This window comes from Botryllus schlosseri, chromosome 1, assembly GCF_051294905.1.
Source record: "Botryllus schlosseri isolate E-star chromosome 1, Bs_hap1, whole genome shotgun sequence".
Classification (NCBI taxonomy): domain Eukaryota; kingdom Metazoa; phylum Chordata; class Ascidiacea; order Stolidobranchia; family Styelidae; genus Botryllus; species Botryllus schlosseri.
In genome coordinates, this window is record NC_137236.1 from 26,591,495 (window position 1) to 26,608,333 (window position 16,839).

A 16,839-nucleotide genomic window follows, 5' to 3' on the forward strand; every position below is an offset into this window, starting at 1 on the left:
TCGTTGTTGGCCATCTCACCCGCCGCCATAGCTCAGTGGCAAGAGCACTGGTCTCGTAATCCAGGGGTCGGGAGTGCAAATTCTCTCTGGTGGTTCGGCTGTCGTGGCCGATTGCTTAAGGCGGCAGACTAGAAATTTGTTGGGCTGTACCCGCGCAGGTTCGAGTCCTGCCGACAACGCCGTAACTTTATTTGCAGTCGTTGTAATTTTTAAGAAATTATGCAGATGTGATATCCGTTATTAACGTTATTCATAGCTGGATAGCTGGTTGGTTCACAGTCTCGAGGAATTTTCTCTATTTCAATTGATATCCACTTTTATCATGTAACATAATCATTAGCGGTGCTATGGATGAGCTGTTAATAATGAGCTGTTATTTTCCGCATATATTTGCCAATCTGACAGTGAAGGGTCAGTGCCTCAGCAACCATGAATCTCACATCACGTCAACGGCCATGAACATTCGTTGAATAAACCGATATCGGAACCCCAAATGGAATTACATTTAGGAATGTGCTTGCTCAACATCATTGGATACTCGAAATGAATATAAAAAATGCAGATAACTTATTCATTTACACTAGTAACTTGTTGAGCCGTATGCCTTCACCGTCCTTCGATAGCTCAGTTGGTCGAGCGGTGGACTGTAGAACTCTTCGAGCCGATATCCATAGGTCGCTGGTTCGAATCCGGCTCGCCGGAGTTTTTGTAGTAATTCGAATGCGATGTTTATTACAAAACTCTCATAAAACTCTCCCTCCACCGTCGCATATGGTCTGCTGGCCAGCTGCAGTGTTCACGGCTATCCGCCTTATCTCCAATCAATACGTAAACGATCAACCAATTGGATCAATACTAAACATGGGCTACACAGAGGCACATTTCGAATAATCCTCATTGCTTTTATTTAGTATTCTTGAATCTACACACAGGTATGTGCGCAAATTTGATACCGGATATCGACGTCCTTCAACAACCCACTTGGTAGATCGATGGTGTTCATTGCTGTCAATGATCATATTCATTCAAGTGTCTTGCAACAATGAGTTTTTGTTAATATCAATTACTGTTCATTGGCAATATTGTTTTTTTTTTTCAATTGCTCAATTGCATATTCTTCAGCATGCTTGATTTTAGCAGTGGCATAGCACAGCTGATACTCATTGTTTTCCAAACTTTTTCAGGAAATTTAGAAACGGTCCCATTGTATTATTTTAATGACTGACTTAGGAATAAAATCACCACCTGCAACTTAATTCTATGGGCATGGTTCCTAATGTAAACACGATACAGAACGGTAATTTTTTTAGTATGGTTGCGTGCCACATCAACCAGCCGCCATAGCTCAGTGGCAAGCGCACTGGTCTCGTAAACGAGGGGTCGTGAGCAATGTTCCATCTAATTTTAATCGAGTCTGCGCACACTCATCAACACACTGCGCAGACCCTTGGAAAACAGTGCGAAACTACTTTAAAAAAGGTCATCATTTGGGATTTTTTGTGCACAACTTACATTTTCTGTGTTCAGAGACCGGAACATCACTGCGCATTTGCGCACGTGCGCAGCTCAGAGGAAACATTGGTGGTGAGTTCAATTTACACTGGTTGCTCAATTTTCGTGGCTAAGGCGACCGACTAGAAATCGGTTAGGCTCTGCCGCACATATTGTTTGCAGTCGTCGTATTTTTTTTAGAATCTCTGCAAAATGCAGTGACCATCATTAGGTTGGTTTACGCCTCAGAGGAAGTTTCTCTATTTATAATGATATCCAATGAAGTTGAGCAAGCACATCCTTGAATGTATGTCTATTTTGTGTTTCAATATCGGTTTGTTCCATGAATGTTCAATGTTCATGGCAGTTGACGTGATGTGTGATTTATGGTTGGTAAGGCACTGACTCTTTACGGTCAAATTAGCAAATGTATGCCAAGAATGACAGCTCATTCATAGCACCGCTACTGATTATGTACATTATGTTACACGATAGAAGTGGATATCATCAAAGATAGGGAATATTCCTTGAAGACGTGAACCAGCCAGCTATCAACATATGAATAACAGTTGCTACGTCTGCATACATTATACAGAATTATTTCGACTGCGAAAAAATTTCTGCGTTGTCGGCAGGACTCGAACCTGCGCGGGCATAGCCCAACAGATTTCTAGTCTGTCGCCTTAACCACTCGGCCACGACAACTGAGCCACCAGTGAGGATTGAACTCACGACCCCTGGTTTACAAGACCAGTGCTCTAACCACTGAGCTATGGCGGCTCATGATACCGGAATTGATCACCAATCAAGGCATGGTATGGTATGGTATGGAACGAGAATTTTCCATACTCCATACTTGCCATATTCTCTCCATACCATACTTGCAATTTTCCATACCATACCAACATTGTTCCACACCATACTGGATACATATTCCATACTTTCTAATACTTCAATATCATAAGTACAGTACCTTTTATAGCACCTATATTATTGATATTTTGGATGTCAATATTGCTTAAACTAGCGAATCTAATGCGAATCTAATTCCTGGTAATAGTTTTACAGAGTCTGTTTTGGTGAGATTTAGTCCACGGTGGTGAGGTGCCGTGTACGTCTACTCTACAGCTTCCGCGAGCAAGATGAGATAGTGAGCAGATTGTTATCTAGGACTGTCCGTGTCCATAAAAGGAACTGGCAATATACGGCCTGGGGGCTGGATGCGTCCCGCTTGTACAGATCACGATAAAATGTATAAAACACCAAAGTATGGAAGTATGGAAATGTCGTTCCATACCATAGATTAAAATCTTCCATTCCATACGATACTTGCATCCTTCCATATTCCATACCAAAATAGCGATCCATACCATACCATACTTCCATACCATACCATGCCCTGCCACCTACCACCATACAGCCAGAAATCGCGACCATTATGAGTTAGATTAATTTTCGTTCTATAGAAGCGTTACCATATGTCTTCCTTTAGTTGGATTTTATCTCCGTTTAAGGAAATCCGAAATTTCCTCCGAGGACGCCTAATTGTCCTCATTTTTGGAAATTCGTATTTGACAGCGAGGCAAATGGTGACGGTCAACTGCAAATCGCCATAAATTACGCGAAATACGAATTGTGGACGTTGCGGAGTGGTTAATTCGGCTGCTGAGTCGGAGTGATAAGCTTTTTTTAGCCAGCAAAAAAAGATATAGATTTTCTGCAAATATTTCAAAATCAGCTGTTTTCGATATCGGTAAACTAACTTTTGTAATTTGATGAACGCGCCCTTGTTTCCCGATTCCAAAGTATGTCAAACCTTTTCCATAGCCAAGTGAAATTTCATTTAGAGGCCGAAACAGATACACAACGCTATCGCTTTGCAGTCAACTGCAGGCTACCATGTAGTCGTGTTTATAGGAACTCATTTACGGCTTCTAACAAATTTCCAGCATTTGTGTGTTGGGGGATGTTGAATCGAAATATGCGTGTTTATCCTCACATACCTCAATATTAATGGTAATAGAATCAACAAAAAAAGGACGTTGAACACTGATGCAATGTGTGTATTCAAGAATGTGGCGTCAGCTATTTGTGGCTCTATCTCGCAGCTACATAAATAAGTGCAAAATCTTGCTCCAGGTGAGGCTCGAACTCGCAGCCTGCGCATGTCTCCGTGTCTGTCGTATAAGTACGGTGCGCTAACCGATTGTGCCACTGGAGCTACGGAGGCTGATGCGGACCACTAAAACCGGATTTGAGTACGTGAGCCCGATGAGACTTCACAATGCCCATTTCATCACAAACAATTTATTGAATGAGACCATGTCTGCAAAAGATATTGCCGGTGATGTAGATATGTAGATGTGTCACTGTAGATGTGTCACTCGTGAGTAATTTACGTAAGCAATCTTTCATACGATGATACAATATACCCTAAAAATATTAATCAGCATTCGTCACATACATGTTTCGTCTACACATGAAAGGCGGACATCCGTGTACACTGTACAGTTGTCCGGCAGATCACATACGACCGTGAAGAGAGGGGTCGGCTTTTGTTGTTGTGTTGCTGTTGCGCCTTTGTGTAAATTTATGTTTTATTCTTCGTAATAAACCTCGCACTGTAAATACTGAAAAAAAATCCTTCGAGCCGGATTCCAACTAGCGAAATATGGATATCGGGTCTAATTGTTTTACAGTCCAGCGCTCTACCAACTGAGCTAGTTCGAAGCGAGCTGATGTAACATGAGTAGGGGAGATGTGGTACCGATGGATCACTGGGACCGAGAATACTTGAAAAATTCTCCATGATAATTCCATGATTACACTCCGCGAGTTTGTCTACAATGACATGCTGACAGAATCTTTCCTCACATGCAAAATAATTCGACCTGCGTAAGTTATGGGGTCTATGACGAATGATTTACGTTTTAGGGGGGGTAAAGTAAATTTGGATCGACATTTGCATTTTTATATATCACCTTTCAGACTAACAAACCCGCCATAATTTTTGATATGAAGTATAGGGCTTGTATCAGAGTATATAACGGCACATATTTTTTTAATCAATACCATCCTCGAGTGGATTATTTTCAAGTCAATTACAATATTTATGGGGTGGAGGACCTATATGATACGATAGCCAAATCAAGCGAAATAGATGGACCAACTAATTACTTAACAACAGAAACTAGCCTACTTATATATAGGCTGTAAATCATAGTCCCCTGTGGTGTTTTATCGCTATTACGAGGTATTTGAAAGTCAAAATGTCGATTTGCGGGTAATGTGTATGTGGCATTAATTTTGCAAGTTTAGGCGTAAATCAAAACATGATTTTATGCTAACATTTGAGTTGATATAATCTATTTTATTCTTGAAGGTCGCGACGAAACATTCTTCATTGGCTTGCTGTAGCTTAGCTTATAGTACACAACAAAACAAGTTAACAAATTTGAGTTTTTGAGCGTATGTCTCATAGGTCCCATGGTCGTGTGCCATTGGACCCACCGGGTTGGGACCGATGACACGTTCGAGCAACAAATTTTAAACGTTCATAAATACTTTTTGAAAAGGCGGATATTCATGTAAATGTCCGCGATAGGTAGAGCTTGTATCGAAGTGTTGAGACAGCAAAAGATCCACTATTCTCGGCTGAAGATTTGAGGGCCAGAGATCATTTTGCAGTTTTTGATCCATCGGTACCACATCTCCCCTACATGAATCAGTATAATAACCTGCAAATGAATTAGTTATGTTTTATTTTTGTTCATTTTATGTATCCAATGAAGTTGAGGAAGCACATCCCTTAAAGTATGTCTATTTTGTGTTTCAAAATCGGTTTGTTCAATGAATGTTCATGGCAGATGACGTGAGGTGAGATTCATGGTCGGTAAGTCACTGACCCTTTACCGTCAGATTAATAAATGTATGCCAAGAATGACAGCTCATTCATAGCACCGCTATTGATTATGTACCATTATGTTATATGATAGAAGTGGATATCAATAAAAAATAGAGAATATTCCTTGAAGACGTGATCCAGCCAGCTATCCAGCTATGAATAACGTTGATAACGGTTACTACATCTGCATACATTCCCAAAAATTATTTCGACTGCGAAAAAATTACTGCGGTGTCGGCAGGACTCGAACCTGTGCGGACATAGCCAAATAGATTTCTAGTCTGTCGCTTTAACCACTCGGCCACGACAACTGAGCCACCAGTGAGGATTGAACTCACCCGGACTGTTAACGAGACCAGTGCTCTAATCACTGAGCTATATCGCGTTACGCAACCGGAATTGACCACCATACAGAAAGAAATCGCCACCATTTTGAGTTAGATTAATTTTCGTTTGATAGAAGTCTTACCATATGTCCTCCTTTAGTAGGATTTGATCTCCGTTTAAGGAAATCGGAAATGTCTTCCGACGACGCCTAATTGTCCTCATTTTTGGAAATTCGTCTTTGACAGTAAAGAACAATGGTCACGGTTAACTGCAAATCGCCATAAATTACACGAAATAGGAATTGCGGACTTTGCGGAGCGCTTAATTCAGATGTTGAGTCGGAGTGATGAACTTTTTTTTAGCCAGCACAATAAGATATTGATTTCCTCCAAATGTTTCAAAATCAGCTGTTTTCTATATCGGTATACTAACTTTTGTAATTTGATGAACGCGCCCTTCTTTCCTGATTCCGAAGTATGTTAACCCTTTTCCATAGCCAAGTGAAAATTCATTTAGAGGTGGAAACAGGTACACAACGCTATCGCTATGCAGTCAACTGCAGGCTACCATGTGATCGTGTCTATAGGAACTCATTCACGGCTTCTAACAATTTTCCAGACTTTGTGTGTTGGGGGTGTTGACTCGAAATGATCGTGTTCGTCCTCACATACCTCAATATTAATGGTAATAGAATTAACAACAAAGGACGTATAGCACTGATGCAATGTGTGCTTTCAAGAATGCGGGGTCAGCTATTTGTGGCTCTATCGCGCAGCTACATAAATAAGTGCAAAATCGTGCTCCAGGCGAGGCTCGAACTCGCAGCCTCCGCATGTCTCCGTCAGACATGGGGTGATTACTTCATGAATGTAATCGATTGCGATTACGATTACTTCTGAATCCCGCGATTACGATTACGATTACAGCAAAATCAGGAAGTAGTCGATTACGATTACGATTACATTGGCAAAGTAATCACGATTACTCACGATTACATTTATTTTGCTTCTTTGAACTAAACTTAGAAAATGTATTGGAAGACAACATAAGGATTGCGATGAAAAGTCCTAAAAACAACTTTCTTTATCGATGCTGCGTCATCTTCTTGTTACGTCATAATGTTTGCTCAACTTTATAGGGGACGATTTATCGCACCCACCGATTTGCATTCTTGTCAGATCCGTAACTACCGAACCCCAAACTCTGACTGTGAGGGAGCAAGGGCCGAAAAATCACTTCATCGGCCCCCTACCCAAAAACATTTATCTTGGGCACCCATAGGATCATGGGATCATAATTTTTTTTTGAATTTTATATAATGCATTATTGATTCGGTCAATACTATTGGGAATTGCATATATATTGCTACATTTTTTTAATCCTCTCTCTGCCTACGTCAGTGGTTCCCAACCGGTGTGCCGCGGCACACTAGTGTGCCAATTGGACTGCTCAGGTGTGCCGCGAGCAGATGCGCTAAACTGGGTCGAAGTATAACAAAAATCTAAATTTTGAGTGTGTCATTGTTGGAGTTTCTATTGAATTTACTATATCAAGACACGCGATGTAGGCCTACAATCCGATGCAGTGAACAGATACAAGGATGTCGCGACGGCCATAGTAACGTTATCTCAATTAGGCATCCCCATCACGTCATGGATTGGGTCTTTTTCTGGCTTTTTGTTGTAAAGACGCTCCGAGCACAGCAACGTATATGGCCGGAGAATCTCATAAATCTGAGACGCTTCGTAACTTGCTACTGCACTGCCATGAATGAAACTGGGGCCTCCACCGTCAATGGGTGTGATGCGCTAGTTTGCCCACATATAGAAGCATTTAGGACGGTGATAGATAGATAACTAGACTCGGGCTATTGGACCGTGATGTTGAGGTGTGGCCGAAGGTGACCTTTTACTTGTCACCCCATCCGAACCGGAGGCAGAACAGGGACGTGAAGTAGTTGATGACCTTTTTCTGTTTCTATTTGTAGTCGTATTCTTGCCATGTCTTCGTTATCGATGATAATTTTATACCATGCCGATATAACATATTTTGATTCTTGAGATGCCAACTTATAGCTAGGGCTGGGCAAAATCGAGTACCTGAGTGATTCGATTCTGAATCACGTATTACGCTTCGAGTCGAGTCGAGTAATCGAGTATCACTCATTATGACGTCACAACATAATGTGCTATGTCAAAGTTCAAATAGGTACCTTTTATGCCGTCACAAAAAACATAATGCCTCTTATCCGTCACATTAAAGATACTTTGGTATTTTTTCGACCATACCGATTTCATTGCACTCGCACAATGTTGTGGGATGATCATGACTTCGATGATGTGTTAGTATTTCCAGTAACGTTCGTAGCTTTGTACTATGTCTCGTATGCTGCGACACGGCCAATCACGGTTTCAAGGCTACTTCAGTATCAAAATTATAATTCTCGTTAGTAAATTACCTTTCAGTCGCGAAGAGCGTATGATTTCAGTACTCGAAAAAATCGTCTTTTACTACTCGACTCGAATCATTAAAATTAATACTCGATTCAGATTCGAGTACTCGAGTCATTGTGCCCAGCCCTACTTATAGCACGGTCCACTTTTTGTAAGACACTGCTTTTGCGGACCCGGGGACGAGTAGGAGCCAATATAAACCTCCAACACCTAGGAAGGCATTCCCACCAACAAGAAATATATACTCATTTGGAAGTGATGTTCACATGTACAAATTAGAATTGCCGACATAGCCATTCACATTGCGATTGTTGGGTAGCGTGCCAGCATTGCAGGTAAAAGTAGGCTCACGTCGCAACGTAATGTTGCAGGCGACAAATTTGAGAATTGAGAAGTAATGTTGATCAAATTATATCAGTTAATAAATTTCACCGGTCCTGGGGTTTATCATCCCGGTTTGTTGGAACTGCAATTGAACAGCAGCTGGCTGCCAGTAAGACTCTTGACAGAGGTATTGCTATCCTCACAGAAGCTATTACACGATCTGCATGGAAACGCGTTTGGCTTCCAAGTATAGACACCTCTATACGCGTCTGTTTTTGTTATTAGTGACGATCGCGATTGGACTCTTCCACGCGACGGTTATTACATCGACAACGAGGTAGTGGGCAGACTTTGTTGTCAAGCCAATCTTATGAAATTAACCTCAGCCTGAAGTTTGAACGAGGTCTCAGCAGGCAAGTTATGTGGCAACAGAGGTAATGGTTGATAATTCAAAACCTCACACGGATTGAGAGAAAGTCCTTATTCCTGCCTGCAATAAAATTGTAAAAAAGAAGAATTGAAAACGATCCCCGTGTCAAATTATACCATTCGTAGACGTATTTGTGAAATGTCCGCAGAGATAAAAGAAAACTTAATTTCTTCTTTGAAGCAGCGAAAAGCCTACTTGAGTACACCGAAAAGGCAGAAGTACTTCGTCAGTGACCAGTGACCACCTATATAAGACTGTGGTTGCTGCTATACGCATTCTGGTAGTTTGCTTTTGCCGTAAACCAAAAGAGTTCAGAACCACTGTGCTAGTGTGCCGCGAACTCTTTTTCATTTTCAAAGTGTGCCGCGAGGTCAAAAAGGTTGGGAACCACTGGCCTACGTAATCAAATTTACCGGTAGCGCTGAGTGAGGTGTTGTCAGGGAAATGCCGGGCTCGTAAATAATACTTAAACATATTCGGGTGGGTCCGTTGTTATTTCGTGTACTCCTGTCTGCTATGCCAGATGATATTAAAATCGCCCAAACGTACTAAACTAAAAGTCGCACACGATTTCAAATTGGTATTTCTTCACTGGAAAATAATTTTTCTCTGCACGGTGTAGCACTTGTCTTGTAGATTGTCAGGACACGAACATTTGGTGGCAGCCAGTTATAGGCTACTATGGACAATTGAACATATTTGTAGATATATAAAAGTTTTCGGTCAGCATGAGGGCAGTCGCCCAGTCGGTCAAGTTTTTCTCGCTGCTTATCGTTCTTGCAAACTTATCGGAGTTGCATATTACATGGCCTAAAACTTCATATGTTTTGATGCGTCGTGGCGCGGTAATGGCCGACGCCGAAATGACAGTTTCTATAAATCATACGTATTCTTCTTGGAGAATGGTACCCAACAACGAAGCGGTTCGGCACCATTGAATCGTAGTTGCATAAAGTTGCATATATTTTCAAAAAAATACTCAGAAAATTATTTTGGGCCCGCTTCGAGCTCCCCATCCACAATTGGAGGGTTTGGGTTGCGGGTTGCAGTAGTTACGGTCCTTGAGCGAGCTGGAAGGGGAATCAGAAGTAATTCGTAATCAACATAAATTCTAGACTATTTTCGAGAAATTTGATCAACTTGAAAATTTTCGTCAAGCTTCGCAATTTAATTTCTGTAGATAGCTTGCTTCTGAAATGCATACGTCTCCCTTTAAGCAAAAAACCATGCCTAATTTATAGCAATAGGGGGTTCGGTGCACGTCAGTACCGCGCCACGACACACCAAAAGACAGGTGCAGTTTCAGCCAACATGCGACTCCACGAAGTGTGCTACCAAAAAGTCTTACGCCGAAACTTTGGGTATATGTTCATTGTCAATAGCCGCGATGGGTGGGCGTGACGAATAGTCATGTCCTCCAAATCTGAACCCCAAAATACAGATGGCACCCGGGGCACCCTCGGAGGAATGAATGCATGGCAATTTGTGTGTGCTTCCCACGAAATTTTTAGTCTGCTACGTTTGGGCGACTACAATATCTTTTGATAATATGCTATGCAAGCTGCCGTTACGAGAAAGAAAGGCTCGTTTGTGATATATAGCCTATATAAATATATATGCAGCTGTTAGTTTTTAATGCTTCATTGTGGAAATCGTATTGTCTCATTTAACTAGTACAAAATTCCAAATCGATTTCCGGTGCAAGTACACATATACAATTATACATGCATAGGCATACGGCTCGCCAAACAACAACGGTCCAACTGCGTTTAATGAAGCATACCCAAACATCAATTGATAAGTTACTATGTGAAATTAGGCAGAGTGGTGATTATTATCCTGAGTGACGTCTGTACTGCATTGAAAACCTGATATACAGCGCGGGCAGGTGTTTTTACAATCACATTATATCGGATACTTGTTTGCTACGTGTGGATACTTCTTAAGCAATAATGAGCAAAGCCAATAATACCTCTGACGTAATAATGAGCAGTGGCGTTTTAAAATCCGACGTTGGTGCTATCAATATCAATAAACCTTATATAATATCACTTCCTTGTTCACAAATGTTCAGATACGTTATAGTCCTTGTACAAATAGAATGTAATCGTTACTACACAAAGAAATCGATTAGATATGCGAAGTAGTCGATTACGATTACGATTACTTTGGATTTTTTTCGAATGTAATCGATTGCGATTACGATTACTTGAAAATGCTGTAATCGCCGTAATCGATTACGATTACTAATCGCGATTACCCCATGTCTGGTCTCCGTGTCTGTCGAATAAGTACGGCGCGCTAACCGATTGCGCCACTGGAGCTACGGAGGGGCTGATGCGAACCACTAAAACCTCATGTAGGTACGTGAACCCGATGAGACTTCACAATGCCCATTTCATCAGAAATAATTTATTGACTGTGACCCTGTTTGCAAAGATATTGCCCGAGATGTAGATTTGTAGATGTGTCACTCGTGGAACTTTGTCGTGCCACAATTTTATGTAGAATAGTTTAAACTCTATAGTGAAGATTGACCTGATATCAGAGCATTTGAGCAGTGTAGCCTAATCCTGGTTTTGATATAGTCTTGATAAGTATAGGCTATTGTTAATGTCACTGACAAGGTCAAATTAAATCAGCGTTCGATTTTGTCTTCGCTTAATAAATATTGGAACATATCAATGACAACTTAAATATATTCATTATTGAGCCATAGTAATAGCATTGCTTCTTAGCCTTATAATCGATCGTGCCCTATGTGCTTCTAACGAGATTTCTCGTAGCCCCTGTCCATTTTCAACACACTTTCTGATGGTACCTATATTAAAATCAGAAAACCCATTCACATAAAATCGCGCGCAGCGCCCAGACTACTTTCCAGTTGAATAAATTGGCCAAGAAAACATTCCACAGCATATAGGCTTAATTCGTCTACGGAACCTGGTGAAGAACCCCTGAAATAGACCAGTCCAATCTTCAGTCCCTACGTGTCCTGCCCATGTTTGGCGTTGCCTCACCCACTGAAAATTGCACCTCAAATTGATTGATTGCGTAAGTGTTGATTGGAGTTCGGGCGGAGGGCAGTGTAACAAACTTCGCAATCAAAATAATTAGGAACTCCCTCGAGCCGGATTCGAACTAGTGACCTATGGATATCGGCTCTAATTGTTCGACAGTCCAACGCTGTACAAACTGAGCTATCGAAGGGTTGTGATGGGACATAGATCAGCAAATTCATACTGCAAATGAATAAGTTATTTTTTGTTTATTTAGAGTATCTAATACCGAATGGGGACATTCAGGCGTTATCGGAGGACATTTTCGAATTCCCTAAAAAGTGGAACAAATCCTCCCGAAGGAGGACATATGGTAACACTGCTGTAGATCTAACTCAAAATGATCGCGATTTCTGGCGGTATGGTGTACTGTCTATATACCGTGAGCCGCCATGTCTCACTGGCAAGAGCCCCGGTCTTGTAAACCAGGGGTTGTGAGCAATGTTCCCTCTAAGCTGCGCACGTGCGCAAATGCGCAGTACTGAAACGGTCTCTGCGCACAGAAAATTTAAGTTGCGCACAAAAAATCCGAAGTGATGTTTTTTTTAGTCGTTGCGCACTGTTGTCCAAGGGACCGCGCAGACTAGTGAAAAATTAAAAGGAACATTGCAAGGGGAAAATAGTGTTATCGCTGCAGTGTGAAACTGAGGTACGAGTGCGGCCCACAAAGGTAAATATTGCGCTCCTTGAAGAAATGAGAATTTGCAATCACGTGCACCTCAAGAAAGAGATTTTTCTCTTAGTATGGTCTCGTACGCGTGAGCGATACTGATATCACTTCAATAGCGGTTTATTTTCTGGGAATTGCGAAATAACATGGTTTAACAAAGTTGGGCTTGCTCGAAGTTAATCTGCGATAAACTGACGAAAAGTCTTTTCCGCGTGGTATAAACATTGCGTAAGATTTACTCAGGACCGTAACTGCCGCTCCCCAAACCCCCCAATTGGAGGGGCCGAGCTCGAAGGGGGCCTAAAATTAACATAAATCATGATGTATTTTCTTGGAATTTTTCAAAAAAAGTTCGCGATTTAATTTTGTCAAATATCTTGATGATTGGGTATCCGCTCCCCAATAACAAAAAGTACGTATGATTTATAGAAATGGGCACTTGGGCGTCGGCCATTACCGCGCCACGACGCACCAAGACATATGGAGTTAAGGCTATGGAACATGCGACTCCGAGAAGTGCGCCAGAACGATCAGCAGCGAGAGAACCTTGACCGAAAAGGACTTCCCTTGTGATAACCGAAAACTTAGATTTATATACATATATGTTTAATTGTCCATAGGCGCCTAAATGGCTAGCACTGAATGTTCCTGTCCTGGCGATCTGAGTCCCACAACAAGACAAATGCCATATTGAGAGAACATTATTTGCCAGTACAGAAATACCAATTTGAAATGATGTACTTCTTATAGTCTATTACGTTTGGGCGAGTTCAATATCTTTTTATATAGCAGATGGGAGGTAACGAAGTAGAATCATGTAACGAAGTCAGTAGGCCTATACCCAAGTTGATAGGAATATATATGCAATTCCCGATCATATTGACCGATTCAATCATGAATTATAAAAAATTTCGCGCTTCGCGCGTTTAGGCGAAGGACACACTGGACGCCCCCCCCCCCTCCAGAAGTTTGGTTTATCACCCTATGGGGGCTTGGTTGCACACTGTTGTCCAAAGGCCTGCGCAGTGAGTTGACGTGTTTGCGCAGACTCGTGAAAAATTAGAGGGAACATTGGTTGTGAGTTCAATCCTCCCTGGTCGCTCAGTTGTCGTGGCAGAGTGTTTAAGGCAGCAGACTGCAAATCTGTTGGGCTCCACCCGCGCAGGTGCGAGTCCCGCCGACTACGCGTAAACACTTTTGCAGTCGAATTAATTTTTGAGAATGCATGCAGATGTAGTAACCGTTGCTAACGTTATTCAAAGCAGTATAGTTGGTTGGTTCACGCCCTGTAGGAATTTTCTGTATTTCTAATGATAACCACTTCTATCATGGTACATAAACAATAGCGGTGCTATGAATGAGCTCTTATTTTTGGCATATATTTGTATATCTAACAGTAAAGGATCAGTGCCTCATCAACCATGAATCTCACATCACGTCAAGAGCCATGAGCATGAGCATTCATTGAATTACCCGATATTGGAACTCAAAGTAGAAATACATTATGCGATGTGCTTGCTCAACGTCATTGGATACTCAAAATAAATAGAAAATTACAGATAACTTAAACATTTGCAAAAATAATTTGCTAAGTCATAACCCATCACCTTCCTTCGATAGCTCAGTTGGTAGAGCTGTGGACTGTAGAAAACTTGGAGCCGATATCCATAGGTCGCTGGTTCGAATCCGACTCGAAGGAGTTTTTGTATTATTTCGAATGCTAAGTTTATTACCAAGAATAAAACTTAAATATATACACAGGGACACATCATCAAAAGAACAACAAAAGTCGACCTCACTCTCGAATAATCTTCATTGCTAATATTTCCAATTATTGATTGCGTACGGTATTTTGACAGCGGAAATAGACGTCCTCCGATAACCCACTTGGTTGATCGATGCTCTTTATTGCCGTCAAAGATCATATCCATATAGGTCTCTGACACTAAAGAGTTTTGGTTTATTTCACTTATTCTTCAATGATAATATTTTTTCTCTTCGATTGCCTTTATATTACAGCATGCGTAATTTTAACAGTGAATATCAACAATACTTCGATAGTAGTAGTATATAGGATCGGTCGTGACCTGGCTGGGGTTCTTATGGGCCCGCTCGCACATCGTATTGAAAACTGCGAAAACTCGTGTTGGCACATCGTACTTTTAGACCCCCCCTATCGCTCGCACATCGTAATGTGTTCTTATGGGTGCGCTCGCACATCGTACTTTCAAGTATAGGCTGTGGCGGTGACTCGTATTGAAAACTCGTGTTGGCATATCGTACTTTCGGGTGTAGGCATCTCTCGCACCCATAAGAACACATGGCGAATCACCAATACAACCTATACGCGAAAGCACGACATGCGAAAGTACGACGTGTGAGAGATGCCAATACCCGAAAGGGCAATTCACGGCCGCACCCATAAGAACACATGGCGAATCACCACAGATCCCGTAAGAATACATGACAGGCACATCACCGACGCAGCCTATACCCGAAAGGGTGCCGTCACCAGAGATACCATAAGAAACAATGGCACATCACCAGAGATCCCATAAGAACCAATCGCACATCACCAGAGACCGCGTAAGAAACAATGACACATCACCAGAGATCCCATAAGAACCATTGGCATATCACGAGCGATAGGGGGTCTGAAAGGGTACCATCATCACTACGAGTTTTCACGGCAGGTCATGAGCGAGCCCTATACCTGAAAGGGTGGGGTCACCAGAGATCCCATAAGAAACAATGGCAAGTCACCAGCGATAGGGGGTCTAAAAGGGTGTGGTCACCAACACGAGTTTTCGCGGCAAGTCACGAGCGGGCCCATAAGAACCCCATGGCCGCATGCGACCGATCTACTATATTACTTTCGATAGAACAGCTGATAAGCATTGTTTCCCCAACTTTTCCGAAAAATTCACGAAACGGCCCATGCCAATTTTGAATGATTGACTTGGGAATAAAATAACAACCTGCAACTTAGTCCTATGGGTATATTGTCTTACTGGAAAACACGATGCACAACTGGGATTTTCTATTTATCGTTGTAGACCATCCCACCCGCCGCCTTAGCTCAGTGGCAAGAGCACTGGCCTCGTAAACCAGGGGTCGTGAGTTTAATTCTCTCTGGGGCTCATTTGTCGTGGCCGAGTGGTTAAGGCGACAGACTAGAAATCTGTTGGGCTGTGCCCGCGCAGGTTCGTGTCTTGCCGACAACGCATAACTTTATTTGCAGTCGTTGTAATTTTTAAGAATGTATGCAGATGTGGTTACCGTTATTAACGTTATTCATAGCTGGATAGCTGGTTGGTTCACAATTTTTTCCATTTCAATTGATATCCACTTTTATCATGTAAGACAGAAGTTCTCAACCCGCGGCCCGCAGACGGTTATTTTGCGGCCCGCGACGTCTTTCAATATGAATGCAATTATAACTGCTGACACTGTATTGTGACTTATTAATTGTATTTGTATTTGCAATTGACTACTCATTCTTTGTTGTGTTTTAGTTTCTTGATATATGCTCAAGTGGATTGTTATTGTTTTGGATCGGTATTCACCTGGACTCTTGTTCCAAGAGATTCCCGCTGTAGTGTACTACATTTTTAAAGAGTGCTTCACTCATCACCAGGCCGTGTTATTTTTGGCATTTCAGCAGCCAGATGCCAAAACTGCCAAAAATAAAAATTTGGAAATGCCAAAAATAAGCAATTTTTGGCATATGCCAAAAATAACACGGTCTGCCAAATAGTGTATTTCGTTCATGGTGTTGTGTAAACAGGACCGCGTTACAAGCGAGAAGAGCGTTTGTGAAAGGCAGGTTTCTTAATCTGGGCCCAGCCAACCCATTAGGGGTGAAAGCATGGTGTCCTAAATGGTGTGGGCACAGCGAGATTGAACGGCTGACTGCATTTGGTGTACGTCATACTTTCCATTTGTCCAAAGGCAATTTTACGACCATTTTTGACCGGCTTGTCGAGCGCTAAATTTGATAAAACGGATATCAATGAGAAGTTGCCGCAGTACTGATTATTAAAATATAAATTATATTCTGCTCATGGAACTGGAACCCCCAAAATCAACCACGATTTTTGCATTGTGATCGAGTTGAACATTGTGACGCAACGAACTGTCTGGCTATTTCTGAGCTGCATAGTCTCGTTTTGCCAGACAGT

General features: G+C 41.8%; 6 non-coding genes across 6 annotated transcripts; 4 read left to right on the forward strand and 2 right to left on the reverse strand.

Annotated features, from left to right (window-relative positions):
* The first annotated feature begins 97 nt into the window (after nt 1-97).
* On the forward strand, nt 98-179 carry Trnas-aga (transfer RNA serine (anticodon AGA)). Its single transcript has one exon. It is a non-coding gene; the product is annotated as a tRNA-Ser (tRNA).
* A 430-nt stretch (nt 180-609) lies between these two features.
* Trnay-gua (transfer RNA tyrosine (anticodon GUA)) lies at nt 610-702 on the forward strand. Its single transcript is given in 2 exon segments — nt 610-650; nt 667-702. It is a non-coding gene; the product is annotated as a tRNA-Tyr (tRNA).
* Nucleotides 703-2,114: 1,412 nt separating this feature from the next.
* On the reverse strand, nt 2,115-2,196 carry Trnas-aga (transfer RNA serine (anticodon AGA)). The gene has a single exon. It is a non-coding gene; the product is annotated as a tRNA-Ser (tRNA).
* A 2-nt stretch (nt 2,197-2,198) lies between these two features.
* Trnat-ugu (transfer RNA threonine (anticodon UGU)) lies at nt 2,199-2,271 on the reverse strand. The gene has a single exon. It is a non-coding gene; the product is annotated as a tRNA-Thr (tRNA).
* Nucleotides 2,272-14,268: 11,997 nt separating this feature from the next.
* Trnay-gua (transfer RNA tyrosine (anticodon GUA)) lies at nt 14,269-14,357 on the forward strand. Its single transcript is given in 2 exon segments — nt 14,269-14,305; nt 14,322-14,357. It is a non-coding gene; the product is annotated as a tRNA-Tyr (tRNA).
* Nucleotides 14,358-15,800: 1,443 nt separating this feature from the next.
* Trnas-aga (transfer RNA serine (anticodon AGA)) lies at nt 15,801-15,882 on the forward strand. The gene has a single exon. It is a non-coding gene; the product is annotated as a tRNA-Ser (tRNA).
* Nucleotides 15,883-16,839: the final 957 nt, after the last annotated feature.